Below are 13,666 nucleotides of genomic sequence, written 5' to 3'. Positions count from 1 at the left end.
TTCAGGGAAGTCATGGGAGAAATTAGAATTCTGGACATCCTTAGGACTATTTTAATTCAATTTCATTTCATTTCCACAAACATTTTTCTCATGCCTGCTCTGTGCTAGGCACTGCTGAACAAACGGAACAAAAAATCCCCCCTTATGCAGCTTACATTCTAATGGAGAAACAGAAATGATACAAAAAAGTAAATAAACAAGTTATGTGGCATTTTAGTAGTAAGCGCCATGGAGAAAAAAATAAAGTGAAGAAATAGCAAAAGCCACTGCAGAGGCTGCAGGTGGGACTAAGAGTGAAGAGGTGAGTGAGTCATATGGGTGTCTGAGGGAACCTGCTCCAGGCAGAGGGAGTGACAAGTGCAAACGCCCTGGGGCAGGAACTGCAAGGAGGTCAGCAAGGCTGGAGTTGCGTGAGCAACGAAAGAAAGAAAAGAAAGCAGATTCGTCCAGAGAGGCAAGACTCGGAGGTCTTTGTAGTCCTGCGTAGGCCATTGTAAAGCCTTTGGTGTTTTACTTTGAGTGAAATGGGGAGGACTTCGCAAATAATAGGATTTATTTTCAGTCATAGTGGGATTTTATTTGAGGGGGCGGGTTGAATAGTTGAATAGCCACCATATCTTCCTGTGCCCCCAAACCTGGCTTGAACCCAAGTGCAACTAACGACAAACATAGTGCCCACTCTGGAACCCATGCCTCCAAGAAGGGAGAGGCAAGAGAGGAAGAGGCCCTCCACTTTGAAGGCTGAGCCCTGGGCCACGGTGGAGAGAGCTCTGAGCAGCTCTATGAGGGAGTGTGCGGCCCTCTTGGTGACTTAGCCTCCACAGTGCCAGGAATGTGGTGTCTGCCACCAGACCGCTATTGTGGATTGAATGGGGAAAAGGTAAAGGGAGAAATGCAACCCCCAGGGCTGGGGCTGTGCAGCCTGCAGGTTGCGCAATAGACTCTGCTGGCCTCAGGCCTGGCTCTCCACAGTCTGGTCCCCTCCCCATGCCCTCAGCAAGCCTCTGGGTCACAGGACTAAAAAGCTGCTTCCAATTAGATTCACTGAACCCCTTGGGCCCTAGAGGGAGGAACTTGACAGGAGCCACTGCTCTGGGTGTAGGGAGGAAGAGGAGGAGGTGATCAGGGAGGTGAGGTGGGAGGATCAGGCAAGCACCTAATCACTGCTTGCCTGGGTGCTCACCGCTCCCAAGCAGTGCTGCAGGCCGGTGTGAAGAGAGTGACCCAGGAAGCTCCAAGACCCAGATTTAAACTCAGTTATGACGTTTCCATGAGTGTCATGACTGAGCAAGAAGGTGAAGAGCCCGCGCCTGTTTCCTCATCTGCGGAACGGAGCGAACACGCCACCTACTGCATGAGACTTAACAGACGATGGAAGTGGAGCATTCAGCACAGAGCCTGGCACATGGTGAGCGTACGTTATGCAGCGGTTCCTTTTCTCATCGCCCAGTCCACAAGGCTTCCTGTCTCCCTGTGTGCCCAGATCTCGACATGGCTCAGCAGGGCCGGGAGCGGGAGGCTTCTGAGCTCAGCCTGAGGGGAGACCTGGGCTGGCTGGGGGTCAATGCAGGAACCAAAATAGGATGCAAGAAAGGAGAAGGCAATCTACAGGATTGAGTGTCCTTCAAACTTGTTCACTTTCCCATAGTGAGAAGTTCATTTTTCACTCTGACTCAGCATAAACACGTGCATGTATGTAACATGGAGTTAAAAGCTTCAAGAAGCAATACTGACTCATGCTCTAGCTTCTATTCTCTTCTATTCCATCAAAAAATATTAAATGCTAGTCACAACCCAAACACAAGAAAGATTTTTAAAGCTAACGAAAAGTCCAAGCCCGGGCCTGGAACACAGTTGGTCTCACGACTGGTCCCTCTCAGTCTGGGCCAGGGCTGTGTGGACCGAGGGGTGAGCAGGTCCACAGGCATTGTGACTATTCTCTTCAAGTCTCCAGAAGGCCACCAAGAGGCAGAAGGGGCAGGAGGCAGCAGAGGCTGAGTGGGCAGACGACGCCCTGAAGAACTGCTTCAGACCCTGTCCAGGACGGCCTTCTGCCCCACAGAGCCAGGTCAGGGGCAGTGGAGTGGGCACCCACGCTGGCTGTCTTCAGGCAGAGGCTAGAGAGCCATCCACCAGGCCACCTGCGCAATGTGAACCTGACCTGGGAAGGGCCAAGGGCCTGGAGGACCTGAGAGAGGCCATGTAGCATGGTGGTCAGCACAGAGCTTCTACTACCAGGCTGCCCAAGCCAATGGTCCATGTCCTGGCACCATGGCCTCCCAGCTGGGCGGCTGAGGGCAAATCATTTACCTCTCTATGCCCTAGTTTTCTCACTTGTAAAGTGGAGATGACGATCCTTCCTCAAAGAGCCCTGTAAGGACTGTGTATGGATGTGTGCATCCTAGAACAGTGCCTGGCGCTGTTGTCATTTTTATGCCAAGTTAGATGAAGGCGCTGACTGGCTGGAGGCCAGCCAGGTTGTGTGCCAACAAATGCCATATGGCTTCGGGGCCCAGCTTTCTCTCTCCACAGCCTCCAACCGGTGAGCCAGGTTCTCCTTGAGATTGGCGGGGGTGGGAGCAGCATGGGTATGCGCCCACCTGCCGCTACCCTCAGCCAGGGCCTCTCGACAGACATTCCCCACGGTTCATTCATCATTTGCTTGCTGGCCAGGGTGAGTGGTGAAGGGGAGGAGATTCGTTCTCTAGATCACAGGTGGGTCCTTCTGGGGCCAGGGGCCTTTCAGGGCCACAGGGTGCTGGGCAATCACTCCAAGTCCCAGCCTGCATGCAGCTTGATACTGCGCCCCCCCAGGCCCCCATATAAACACTATGGAGCCTCCAGATAGTGATGCTGGTGAGAGGTCACAATGTGCTAGCAGCCCTCGCTCGCTCTCGGCGCCTCCTCGGCCTCAGCGTCTGCTCTGGCCGTGCTGGAGGAGCCCTTCAGCCCGCACTGTGGTGTGGAGGCCCCTCTTTGGGGCTGGCCGAGGCAGGAGTCCACTCCCTCTGCTCGCGGGGAGGTGTGGAGGGAGGGGCGCAGGTGGGAGCCAGGGCTGCACTCGGCGCTCGTGGGCCGACGCTGGTTCCGGGTGGGCACGGGCTCGGCAGGCCAGCACCTGCTGGGCTTCATAGGAGGCTGGGTCCCGTGCATGGACCCCGTTCCCTCTTCGCGGGGTCATTGGTCACCATGGCTAGTCTCAGTGTCTTTCTCGCTTCCCCTCTTTTCTTCTTGGTTGTCTAGGAGCTTCCTCTGGGCTGCCAGAGTGCCCAGGCTAGGTGCTGCAAACTCCTGCAGCGATTGCCAGTGAGAACTGAAGATGACTGGGCTTCTGTGACGGCTGGGGACTTGGAAAACTTTTGTGTCTAGCTAAAGGATTGTAAACGCACCAATCAGCACTCTCTGTCTAGCTAAAGGTTTGTAAATGCACCAATCAGCACTCTGTGTTTAGCTAAGGGAGTGGGGACTTGGAGAACGTTTGTGTCTAGCTAAAGGATTGTAATGCACCAATCAGCACTCTGTGTCTAGCTAAAGGTTTGTAAACGCACCAATCAGCACTCTGTCAAAATGGACCAATCAGCTCTCTGTAAAATGTACCAATCAGCTCTCTGTAAAATGGGCCAATCAGCTCTCTGTAAAATGGACCAATCAGCAGGATGTGGGTGGGGCCAGATAAGAGAATAAAAGAGGGCCACCTGAGTTAGCAGTGGCAACCTGGTCGGTTCTGTTTCCCTGTTTTGGGATGTCTGTGTTTTTCCTGTTTGCAATAAATCTTGCTGTTCTCTCTTTGGGTCCCTGCCGTTTTTATGAACTGTAACACTTACCGGGATGGTCTGCAGCTTCAGTCCTGAAGCCAGTGAGGCTATGAACTCCCCAGGAGGAATGGGTAACTCCAGACATACCACCTTTAAGAGCTGTGACGCTCACTGCAAAGGTCTTGCACCTTCACCCCTGAAGTCAGACCATGAACCCAGCAGTAGTAAGAAACTCCAGACACATTCGAACATCAGAAGGAACAAACTCGGGACACACCATCTTTAAGAACTGTAATACTCACAGTGAAGGTTCATGGTTTCATGCTTGAAGTCAGCGAGATCAAGAACTCACCAGTTCTGGAACCACGGGGTGGGGGGGACTGTGCGTGGGAACGGGTTCGGTAGAATTGGTGTGCATGCTCTGCTCACTGTCCTTCCTGGAGGCACGTGTGAGTTCCCGCAGGGTCCAACTACAGGTCACGCTGTAGGCAGGAGGAGGGCTATTACAAACTCAGGGGCTTCTTTTTGATGTTCCTTACATCAAATACCATACTAAAAACCAGAATCAAACCTTTTGTGGGGCACATTTCCACTTAACCTCACAAGGTCCAGAGATCTGTCCCAGTCCCTGTGTCAGACAGCCCCACCTTCAAATCCCAGCTCTGCTAGCTAAAAGCCTTAACCTCTGTGACACCCAGCTCTCTGTTGGTCAAAGGGGGGGCCATACCTATCTATTGTGATGGCTAAATAAAGTGTGGAAATTCACCAGCACAGCACCTGACATTTCACTCCATAGGCACTTGCCAAATGGAAGCTGGGGTTCCTCCTCTGTGGCCTCCCTGCCCAGTCTTCATCCCTGTCCTCCGAGATCCTCACAGTGCCTCCTCCCAAGGCCTCTTCCAGGCGTTTGGCTCATAAACAGGCTCTGTGGCGGCGGCTGCGGCAGCAGCAGCCTTAATTTTAGTTCTGGATTTGGTAATTTCCCGTGATTGCAGGCCCTGTCAGCACAGCGGGTGCTCCAGCTGCTAGGGAGCCGGCAGGCCTTGTCAGGGCAGAGCCGGGCACATGCCCGGGCACAAGCCCAGGCACGTGCCTGCACCCTCAGCACACATGCTCCTGTGCGCACACACATGCGTGCGTGCAGGCATGCACACCATTCCCGCAGGACCAGGAGTGGCAACCTCGGCCAAGCTGGACACGTACTGCCTGTGCCCCTGGTGACACTTACCGCCTGTGCCCCTGGTGACACTTACCACGGGGAAGTGGACATAATCACATGTGCACACCAGGCTTCCCTGTGTTGAGCGACATGTCTGACCATAAGGAGAGGGAGAATGGGGATGAGAACGCTTTAGGACAAGGGCTCTCACTTACCCCTGCTTTTCTTCCAGAATCTTTCTCCTCTCCCTTGCCTGTGGTGCCCAGGAGAGAAGCACCAGAGCAAGGGACACTCCGTGTCTTTTTCGCTCTGAGAACTCCTAAGGAGTGTGTGTGTGTGTGTGTGTGTGTGTGTGTGTGTGTGTGTGTTGGGGGGCGGGGCCAGGGCAGTCCATTGATAAATACTTATTAGACATCTACTGTGAGACTGGACGCGGTGGCTCAGTCCTGTAATCCCAGCACTTTGGAAGGCTGAGGCGGGAGGATCACTTAAGTCTAGGGGTTTGAGACCAGCCTGGGCAGCATGACAAGACCCCGTCTCTACAAAAAAAATAAATAAAAATAGCCTGGTGTGGTGGCACATACTTGAAATCCCAGCTACTCTGGAGGCTGAAGCAGAAGAATTGCTCAAGGTAGGGAGGTCAAGGCTGCAGTGAACTGTGATCACACCACCACACTCCAGCCCGGACTGGGTGCTGAGAAGTCACTCCAAGTCCCAGCCTGTGTGCAGCTTGATACTGAGAGACCCCGTCTCAAAAAAATTTAAAAATAGGGCCAGACACGGTGGCTCACACCTGTAATCCCAGCACTTTGGGAGGCCGAGGCAGGCAGATCACTTGAGGCCAGGAGTTCAAGACCAGCCTGGCCAATGTGGCGAAATCCCATCTCTACTAAAAATACAAAACATTAGCTGGGTGTGGTTGTGCACGGCTGTAGTAGTCCCAGCTACTTGGGATACTGAGGCAGGAGAATCGCTTGAACCTAGGAGGTGGAGGTTGCAGTGGGCCGAGATCACACCACTGCACTCCAGCCTGGGCAACAGAGTGAGATTCCGTCTCAAAAAATAATAATAATAATTTAAAAATAATAAAGACATCTACTGAATCTTGACCATGACCTGTTTCAGGTGCTGTGGATGCAGCAGTAAGACAATGGGAAGACCAACAATAACACACAAATACGTACATGACACACACTTGACCCTCATTACTTGCACATTCCATATCTGTAAATTTGCCTGCTCTCTAACCCCAGTGTCAACACTGGCAGCGCTTCCACCATCATTCTTGAACACTTGCAGAGTGGAGAAAAGCTTGAGTGGCCCAATGCACACCTCCCAGCACAGCCCAAGCAGGGGATGCTCTGACTTCTTGTTGCAGCTCTCAGACTATAAACAAGGGTCGCTTCCCTTGTTTACATACTGTCACCAAGTGGTATTTAGTGTCATGTGTTTCACATTTTTGTGCTTTTTGTTGATCATTTCACTATTTCAAGTGACCCCCGAGTGTAGGCTGGAGTGCTGTCCAGCATTCCTATGTGCAAGAGGGCTGTGATGTGCCTTACGAGGAAAACGTGTGCCAGAGAAGCTTCACTCAGACATGAGTCACAGTGCTGTTGGCCATTAGTTCAATGTTAATGAATCAATAATACATATTAAATAAGCTATCTGTAAACAGAAACAGACATGAAACAAGGTTATGTATCGATTGTATCGATCAGTTGACAAAAATGTGACCACAGGTTCACAGGAGCCTATCCCCTAGGAGCAATGGTTCCATGTTTGCTAACTCAGTGTTGGTAGTGACTTTATGGAACGTAACTACCACAAATAATGAGCATTGTCTGTAATTACTGCTAAGTACCATGAAGAAAATAAAACAAGGAAATGCAATGGTGAAAGTGAGTGATGTCACTAGGCAGCCAGGACAGGCCTCTCTGGGGAGGTGATATTGGCACTGAATGGGGGCTATATGGAAGAAGGCAGCCATGGGAGGCATTAGGGGGAGAGTGTTCCAAGCAGCAGCTGAGCTGAAATGAACACAAGCTCAGGGGATCAGAAGACAGCAGGAAGGCCAGTGTGGCCAGAGCAGAGCACAGGGAAGGAAGGCAAAAGAAGCTGAGGTTGGAGAGCTGGACTGGCCCAGGACACCCAGGGCCTTGCAGGCTGCGGAAAGGAACTTGGATTTATTTTTCCCTGGTCAAATCAGAAAGCAGGGAGTGACAGGACTGTTTTGTCTCTACTGTATGGGCTGTACCCTGTGAGGGCCAAGAGGGCTGTGATGAGGGGTCTGCCGTGGAGCTCAAGGGGCAGCCAAAGCAGCAGCTGGACAAAGGGTTCTGGGCTCAGGAGGGGCTATGCGTGGGGGTCTCTCGTGTGCCTTGCGTGAAGCTCTTCCTACTGAGGTTGCCTCTGGGGGTCTCCCTGAGCCCTGTGAACCCACAACTCCAAGTCTGGTCTGTGTTGAGCCAGCCAGTGAGCCAAGGGTTTGCTCCCAGCCATCAGATCCTTCCCTGAGCTCTGTGCAGAGGTGAGCCTGGAGAAGCTTCTACACAAGCACACGGTCTATCTTTGAGAGATCAAAATCCATCCAGTGGGTCCTGCACTCTGAGCTCTGGACTCTCCACCTTCGTGGCAGCTGTTCCACCTCCCTGGTGTTTCCCTTCCTCAAATTCTATCCAGCCTTTCCAGCCCCAAACACCCCCCATTGCCTCCCCCAGGAGGACTTCCTGCCTGCTCTGACCCCCAACTGTCAACGGACCTGTGACTTTAGAACCCGCACAGCTCTGATGGCCTGAGTCACACACACACCTCTGTTGTCTGCCCCCAAAAGTGAGGCTTGGGTCTGCCACTCTTCCCCTCCACCCTGTGAGGGCCCCCGGGCACAGCACTGGTTGTGGCGGGTACAGCACTGGCAGTGGTGGCATCGCCATGGCACCAGCATGGCCCGTGGCTCTGCTGGGCGTGGTGCGGGCACTGAGGGGCTCTGGGCTCTGGCTGCCAGAGAGATCACTGCGGGGACGGCCCTCCTCCTGACTCTTCACAGACCACCTCACTAGGTGGCCACAGCAACTGGGAAAAAACCCAGACAGGCTCTGTGAGCCTGTGGTCACAACATTTTTGTCAACTGATTGATACATAACCTTGTTTTATGTCTGTTTCTGTTTACAGACAGCTTGTTTAATATGTATTATTGATTCCTTAACATTGAACTAAGGGGTTGGGGCAGTGGGGGTGTGCAGGGGATCGGAGGACTGAGGTCATGGCCAGAGTGCAGGCAGAGTGCAGATGGAAATGCCCGCAGGGCCTGGGGGGAGGGCCTAGCTGTGCTCCACGAGGGCTCCAACTGGGCCCAAGTTAGGACTGAGTAAGGGGCTGCAAAGGACACGGGCTGCAGGCCGGGTCTGGGGTCAGGCTGGGGCTGAGACCACAACTCCAAGTCTGGTCTGTGTTGAGCCAGCCAGTGTGCCAAGGGTTTGCTCCCAGGTCACCATGGCCGCTCAGCTGAGGTGCTCTGCAAAGAGTCAAGAGGAAGGTCGTCCCCCACAACAATCTCTCCAGCAGCCAGAGCCCAGAGCCCCTCCGTGCCTGCGCCACGCCCAGCAGAGCCAAGGGCCACGCCGGTGCCATGGCAATGCCACCACTGCCAGCCTTCCCCAGTCCCGTAACCATGGGAATGTGCACAGGGCCTCAGGCTGATTATGCAACGCCTCTGAGGGAGGGAGACTTGCAGGCCCTGACCTACTCCCAGGGACGCCTGCGGGGAAGCTGGAGCCCAAGCAAGTTCCCCAGGGAAGGGAGTGGCAGGCTGAAGGTCACACAGCCCTCCCTCACATGCACAACACTCTACCTGGGAGGGGACAGCCATGAGGGGAAGACAGGAGAGTTAGGGAGGGAGGGAGGGATGGTGTGGGGGATGGGCAGAGAGCACTCCAGAGGAGAATTCTGACAGATGGGGCTAGCTGGCCATCTGCATGCCGGCGGAAAGCTCCGGCCACCTCCAGCCAGCCCCGGGACTCAGATGTTGGTATCATGGAGATGGGGCAGCTGCCTGATGGGCTGCTCTGTTGCTTCCACACAGCTAAAATCTGGGGCCTCAAAAAGAGAAAGATGCAGAGAGACAGAGAGTGTGCAAGAGCAAGCCAGAAGAGAAAAATCCACACGAGAGAGTCACACAGATGAGGCAGAACAGAGTGTCAGAAAAAAAAAAAATAATAATATCTGCAGTTTCCTGTTGGTTTCCAAAGCCTGGATCTGCCCCAAAGGCAGCCCTGTTCCTAACAGTTCTAGGGCCAGGGCCTCTGGCAGCCCCAAAGCTGGGAGGGCAAAGCCATAGCAGGATGGCTGGACTGGTTGCCCAGGCTCCGGAGGGCAGGGGACCAGTGCCTGGGGGTTTCGGTTCCTGCTCCGCACCCTGAGTCCTCTCCACCCCGCCCTGTCTGGACTCTCCCTCTGGTCTGTCCCTCCTCACTCCCTGCATCCCACCTCTGCCCCAGCCTCCTCTTTGCAACCCCCAGGCTCCTGCAGCCCCTTCCCCACCTTCATGGCTGGAGGCTCTGGCTCGAAAGTCATCCTTGCCCTTCAACCCCAGCCTTTGTCTTGAGTGACAGCAGTGCCCAGGCTGATGGTCTGTCACCCACTGACCTCACAGTCCCTGCCCTTCCTTCTCTCAGGGACCTTCTTGACCCCCAGCAGACACTCCCTCCCACACCAACATGGAGCCCATGCTACTGCTGGAAGTCACACCAGCTGTGCTGCAAAGCATCCTGTTCTGACCACACCCTTCTGTCCTCCTAGAACTCTTCCTCTGCACCCCCACCCAGCCCTAGCACCGAATACTCCACTCCCTTCCAGCAGACCCTCCAGCAGGGACCCTGTGGCATTGCGCAAATGCTCTCTGACAAACACCTAGAAGTCCCTGGTGCCTCAGCCTTTGGGGCAAAACCCAACCCTGAATAAGCCCAAGTCACTTTTGTCTGTACCAGATATTCCACCCAGAAAAAGTGGTCTCACTCCAAGTTTCCGCTCTTGGGGGAGCTGGCCCGCCAGCATGGCCTGGCAACTGCATATTCTTCCCTACCGGCTTGTCCTCCCACCTCTGCCACAGCTGCTTCCGTCTTCTGCACTCTCAAGACCCACCCGCTCTCCACTCCCACCCCCTGTTGGCGCCCACCCCCAGCAGGCCAGGAACCTCACCTTCATGACGAATGCTGGAGCCAGCAGTTGGCCTCCCTCTCCTGCCCACCCCCAGGCCACACACCCACCTGCCAGCCTCTGGGGCAGAGTCCCCTTTCTCAGCCAAGGCCCCCCACACTGGGTTCAGGACCTGCCTTCTCACTCCTTCTCAACCACCCCGCTCCATGACGTGCCCCCCATTTTTCAGTGACTCCCATATCCACTTCTTAGCATTTTTCCAGGCTGTCCTCTTACAACAAAACCAAACGACTCCTCCCGCTCCCTTCTGGCTCCCCCCGCCCTCCCAGAGGAGCCTCGGTAAAGGGTTGTTCTCCTGGGCTGCCCCAGCCGCTCCCTCTCAGCACCCCTGAGCCCAGCCTCCGAGTCCATCCTCCGCCAAATCCGCTCTCGCTGTGAGCTGCGCCTCCAAATCCTCTCACAAAGGCGGCTCAGCAGCACTCGGCCCGCTCAGCAGCCCCTCGCTGGGACAATCTTGGTTGGGGCCCCAGGATCCCACATTCATCCGGTTCTCCTCCCACCTCTCTGAGCACTCCTTCCCCTGCTCCGCCTCCTTTGGGGGCTCCTGCTCCCCCGTGGGATTGTGAATGTGTGGATCCCTCCAGGCTCAGCCCTCAGTCCCCTTCTCATCCTGCTCCTCACTCTCACTGCGGGGTGGCCCCACCTATGCCCTTGGCATCAAACGCCACCAATATACTGGCCACTCATGAACTCCACTTCTGAGCTGGGCCTCGCTCCTCACTCCAGCCCGCTCCTTGGCATCCTGCTGGCTGTCTCAGTGCACCCCAAACCCAATGTGCCCAAACTGAGCTCCTGCTCTTCCCCCAAAAGCTTGCTCCTCTCTGTCTCTCCTCATTCCCGTAGGCTTGTGGGACGCCTCCGTCCGTCTTCTTGCTCTCACACAGTTTCACCCCTGAGTTAGACAGCTTTGGACTTGGTCCTTATCTTTTCCATCACTATCACCCTAGTACGTGTCTCCATTTCCAGCCTCCCTGCTTCCAGCGGAGGTCTCTGCCTGAAATTCAGTCTTCGTATACCAGCCAGAGCGATCATTTAAAACACCTAAGCCTCGTCACATCACACACTTCAGTACCTCTTGGGATGAAACCTTAGCATAGCTTTCCTGACCCTGCGTGATCTGGGTGCCGCCCGCCCTACGCTCCTCTTTTCTCCCTAAGATCCAACCACAGTAGCTAACTTGCATCTCTTCCCACGCCGACCTCCTTCCCACCTCGGGGCCTTCACACGCGCTGTTTCCTCTACCTGGTTGTTGTTTTTTTAATCCACTTCTTTTCCTGGCCAACTCATTCTCATGGTTCCAATCTCAGCTTAGCTGTCACTTCCTCCAGGAAGCCTTTTTATTTTTTACACTTCCGGTCTAGGTTTGGTCATCTAGATATTTGTTCTCCCAACACTTTGCTGTTCTTTCTGCATCCGTCACCGTTATTATGTGATTGCTTGAATGGTGTGCTTGCCTCTTGGTGCCACACATCTGTCATGCTTGTGGCCAGCCAGCATATTCTGAATGCCCTTCTTGTGCCTGAGAACCTTGCCACAGTAGGAGGGCCCTCTCCAAGCTAGAGGTCTGAGCTTGCTGTACCAGCCTTCCTTGCAGCTAGTGGGCAGGGTCACTGGACTGTGCCATCAGGGGTAACTCTGTGGGACTTAGATCCAGAAGACAGCAATAAGAGGGAGCTGGTGCCAGGTGGAATCAAATTTTTGGCCAGCGTGGCAGGGAAGGAGTTTGGCTTTTCAGGAGAGCCATGTGGTGGTTCTGGCATTCTGTCCCTGGTGTTGGTGGTGTGAGCAGCTGTGTCCATGACCAAAAGTGGTGAAATGAGGAATTTGCCACAGTGGCCCCCTGGTGTGGGATGGGCACTGCCTCTGGGCCTGAGCTCAGGCCCTCCTAGAGACAGGGGAGCTACCTGATGTCCTTAAACTTGTCATGTTTTTGCTTAACTCAGCCAGAGTGGGTCCTGTTGTCTGCAACAGAGAGCCCTAAATAATGCCTTCTGTATCAGTCAGGATTCTCCAGAGAATAAAACCAACATTTTATATACACACCCCTCACACATACACACATACACACACACACACACACACACACGCACACACAGTGTAGAAAGAGCTTTATTGTATGGTATTGACTCATGCAATTATGGAGGCTGAGAAGTCAATCTGCCCTCTGCAAGCCAGAGACCCCAGAGGGCGGGTGGTATATTCGAAGGCCTAAGAACCAGGATCCTGGAGGGCAGAAGACAGATGTTCCAGCTCAACAGCCAGGCAGAGAAAGCTCAAGTTCAACCTTCCTCTGCCTTTTTTTTTTTTTTTCTATTCAGAACTTCAAGGGTTGGCTGGTGCCTGCTCACTGGGGAGGGCCATGGCTTTACTCAGTCCGCCAATTCAAATGCTAAGCCCTTCCAGAAACACCGCCACAGATACACCCACAAACAATGACTAATCGGATACCCAGGCATCCTGTGGCCAAGTCATATTGACATGTAAAATTGGCCATTGCCAACCAGACCCTAAGCCCCTTGCGTAGGGGAACATTTGGGGGTTGCTTGTAGCTGTATTTTCAGACTCTAGCAAGGTGCGTGTTCCCCAGATACTCAGTGAACACTCACCACATGGATAAATGTGTGCCCAGCAGACCCAGAGCCCTAGCAGGAATGTCATGAAAGTCCCTGGGGAGAAGGAAGCCTGGGCCCGATACCACCCTCCTACCGGAACTTTCCTCCAAGTATTGCTCTCTAAACTGAGATCAGCCCCATTCCGCTTCCTGCCCAGCAAACGGTAGAAAGGGACCACTGCGCAGCCTGGCCTGGTGGGGCTCTAGGGTCTACACTCCCTGCCTGAGTCGCCTCATCCAGGAAGCCTTCCCTGACTGCTCCTGCCCACACTCACACCCAGTCCTCGGAGCTCCCACATCCCAGAGAGTCTGAGCCCGGCACACCAGTTCTCACCTCTAGGTTCAGGCTCATCCTTGCAGATCTTTCCAACATTCCTGGGGGCTCTCTGGGGACAGAGAATGGGCCCTTCATTTTCCTCTCTCCTCCTCTTTCTCACAGAGGAGCCCGAACATAACAGGAGGGAAGTCCGAGTTTCTTCCTTCTCTTTAGGAAACTCTCCTCTCAGGACCCGCGGGGAGGCTGGCTGGAAGGAGGACACCGGGGTAGTTGGGGGTGAGTCCTGCAGAAAGCCTGGGACCCAGGGAAGCCCCTGTGCTCCGGATCTTGCACGGGCTCTCGTGGTCCCTGATTCTCCTGTCTCTTCAGCTCTCACTCTTCTTAATCCGCTTCTTATTCATCAACACTGGGGTCTGGGGCAGGGGGCGGGGGGCGTGGGGATGTCTTGCTCCTCCACACTCCCGCCATGACCCTCCCAGACCAGCAGCCCCTTCTCCACCAGCCCCTTCGGCTCGCTGAGCTCCAGTCAGGCCGCAGGGGTCCTGCGTCCATCTCCAGCGTCAGCTCAGGCAGGCAGCACCGTCGGCCCAGCTAGGGCTCTTGGCTGCAGTTAGACTGTCACCTGGTGGCCAGGATGATCATTGCGCTTCTCA

General features: G+C 54.4%; 1 protein-coding gene across 1 annotated transcript in view; it reads right to left on the bottom strand.

Moving 5' to 3' along the window:
• The window catches only part of ADCYAP1R1 (ADCYAP receptor type I), a 127,037-nt gene extending 113,407 nt beyond the window's left edge, over positions 1–13,630 (bottom strand). The window contains exons 1-2 of the mRNA XM_016958684.4: positions 13,071–13,630; positions 4,108–4,237 (exon numbers count right to left, since the gene is read on the bottom strand). The gene's annotated coding sequence lies outside the window, so the exon portion shown is untranslated. The remainder of the gene's footprint in view (positions 1–4,107; positions 4,238–13,070) is intronic.
• Between the last annotated feature and the right edge of the window lie 36 nt (positions 13,631–13,666).

Source organism: Pan troglodytes, chromosome 6 (assembly GCF_028858775.2).
Source record: "Pan troglodytes isolate AG18354 chromosome 6, NHGRI_mPanTro3-v2.0_pri, whole genome shotgun sequence".
NCBI lineage: Eukaryota > Metazoa > Chordata > Mammalia > Primates > Hominidae > Pan > Pan troglodytes.
Note: the sequence above shows the minus strand (reverse complement) of the source record. Positions and strands in the feature narration are given on the sequence as shown.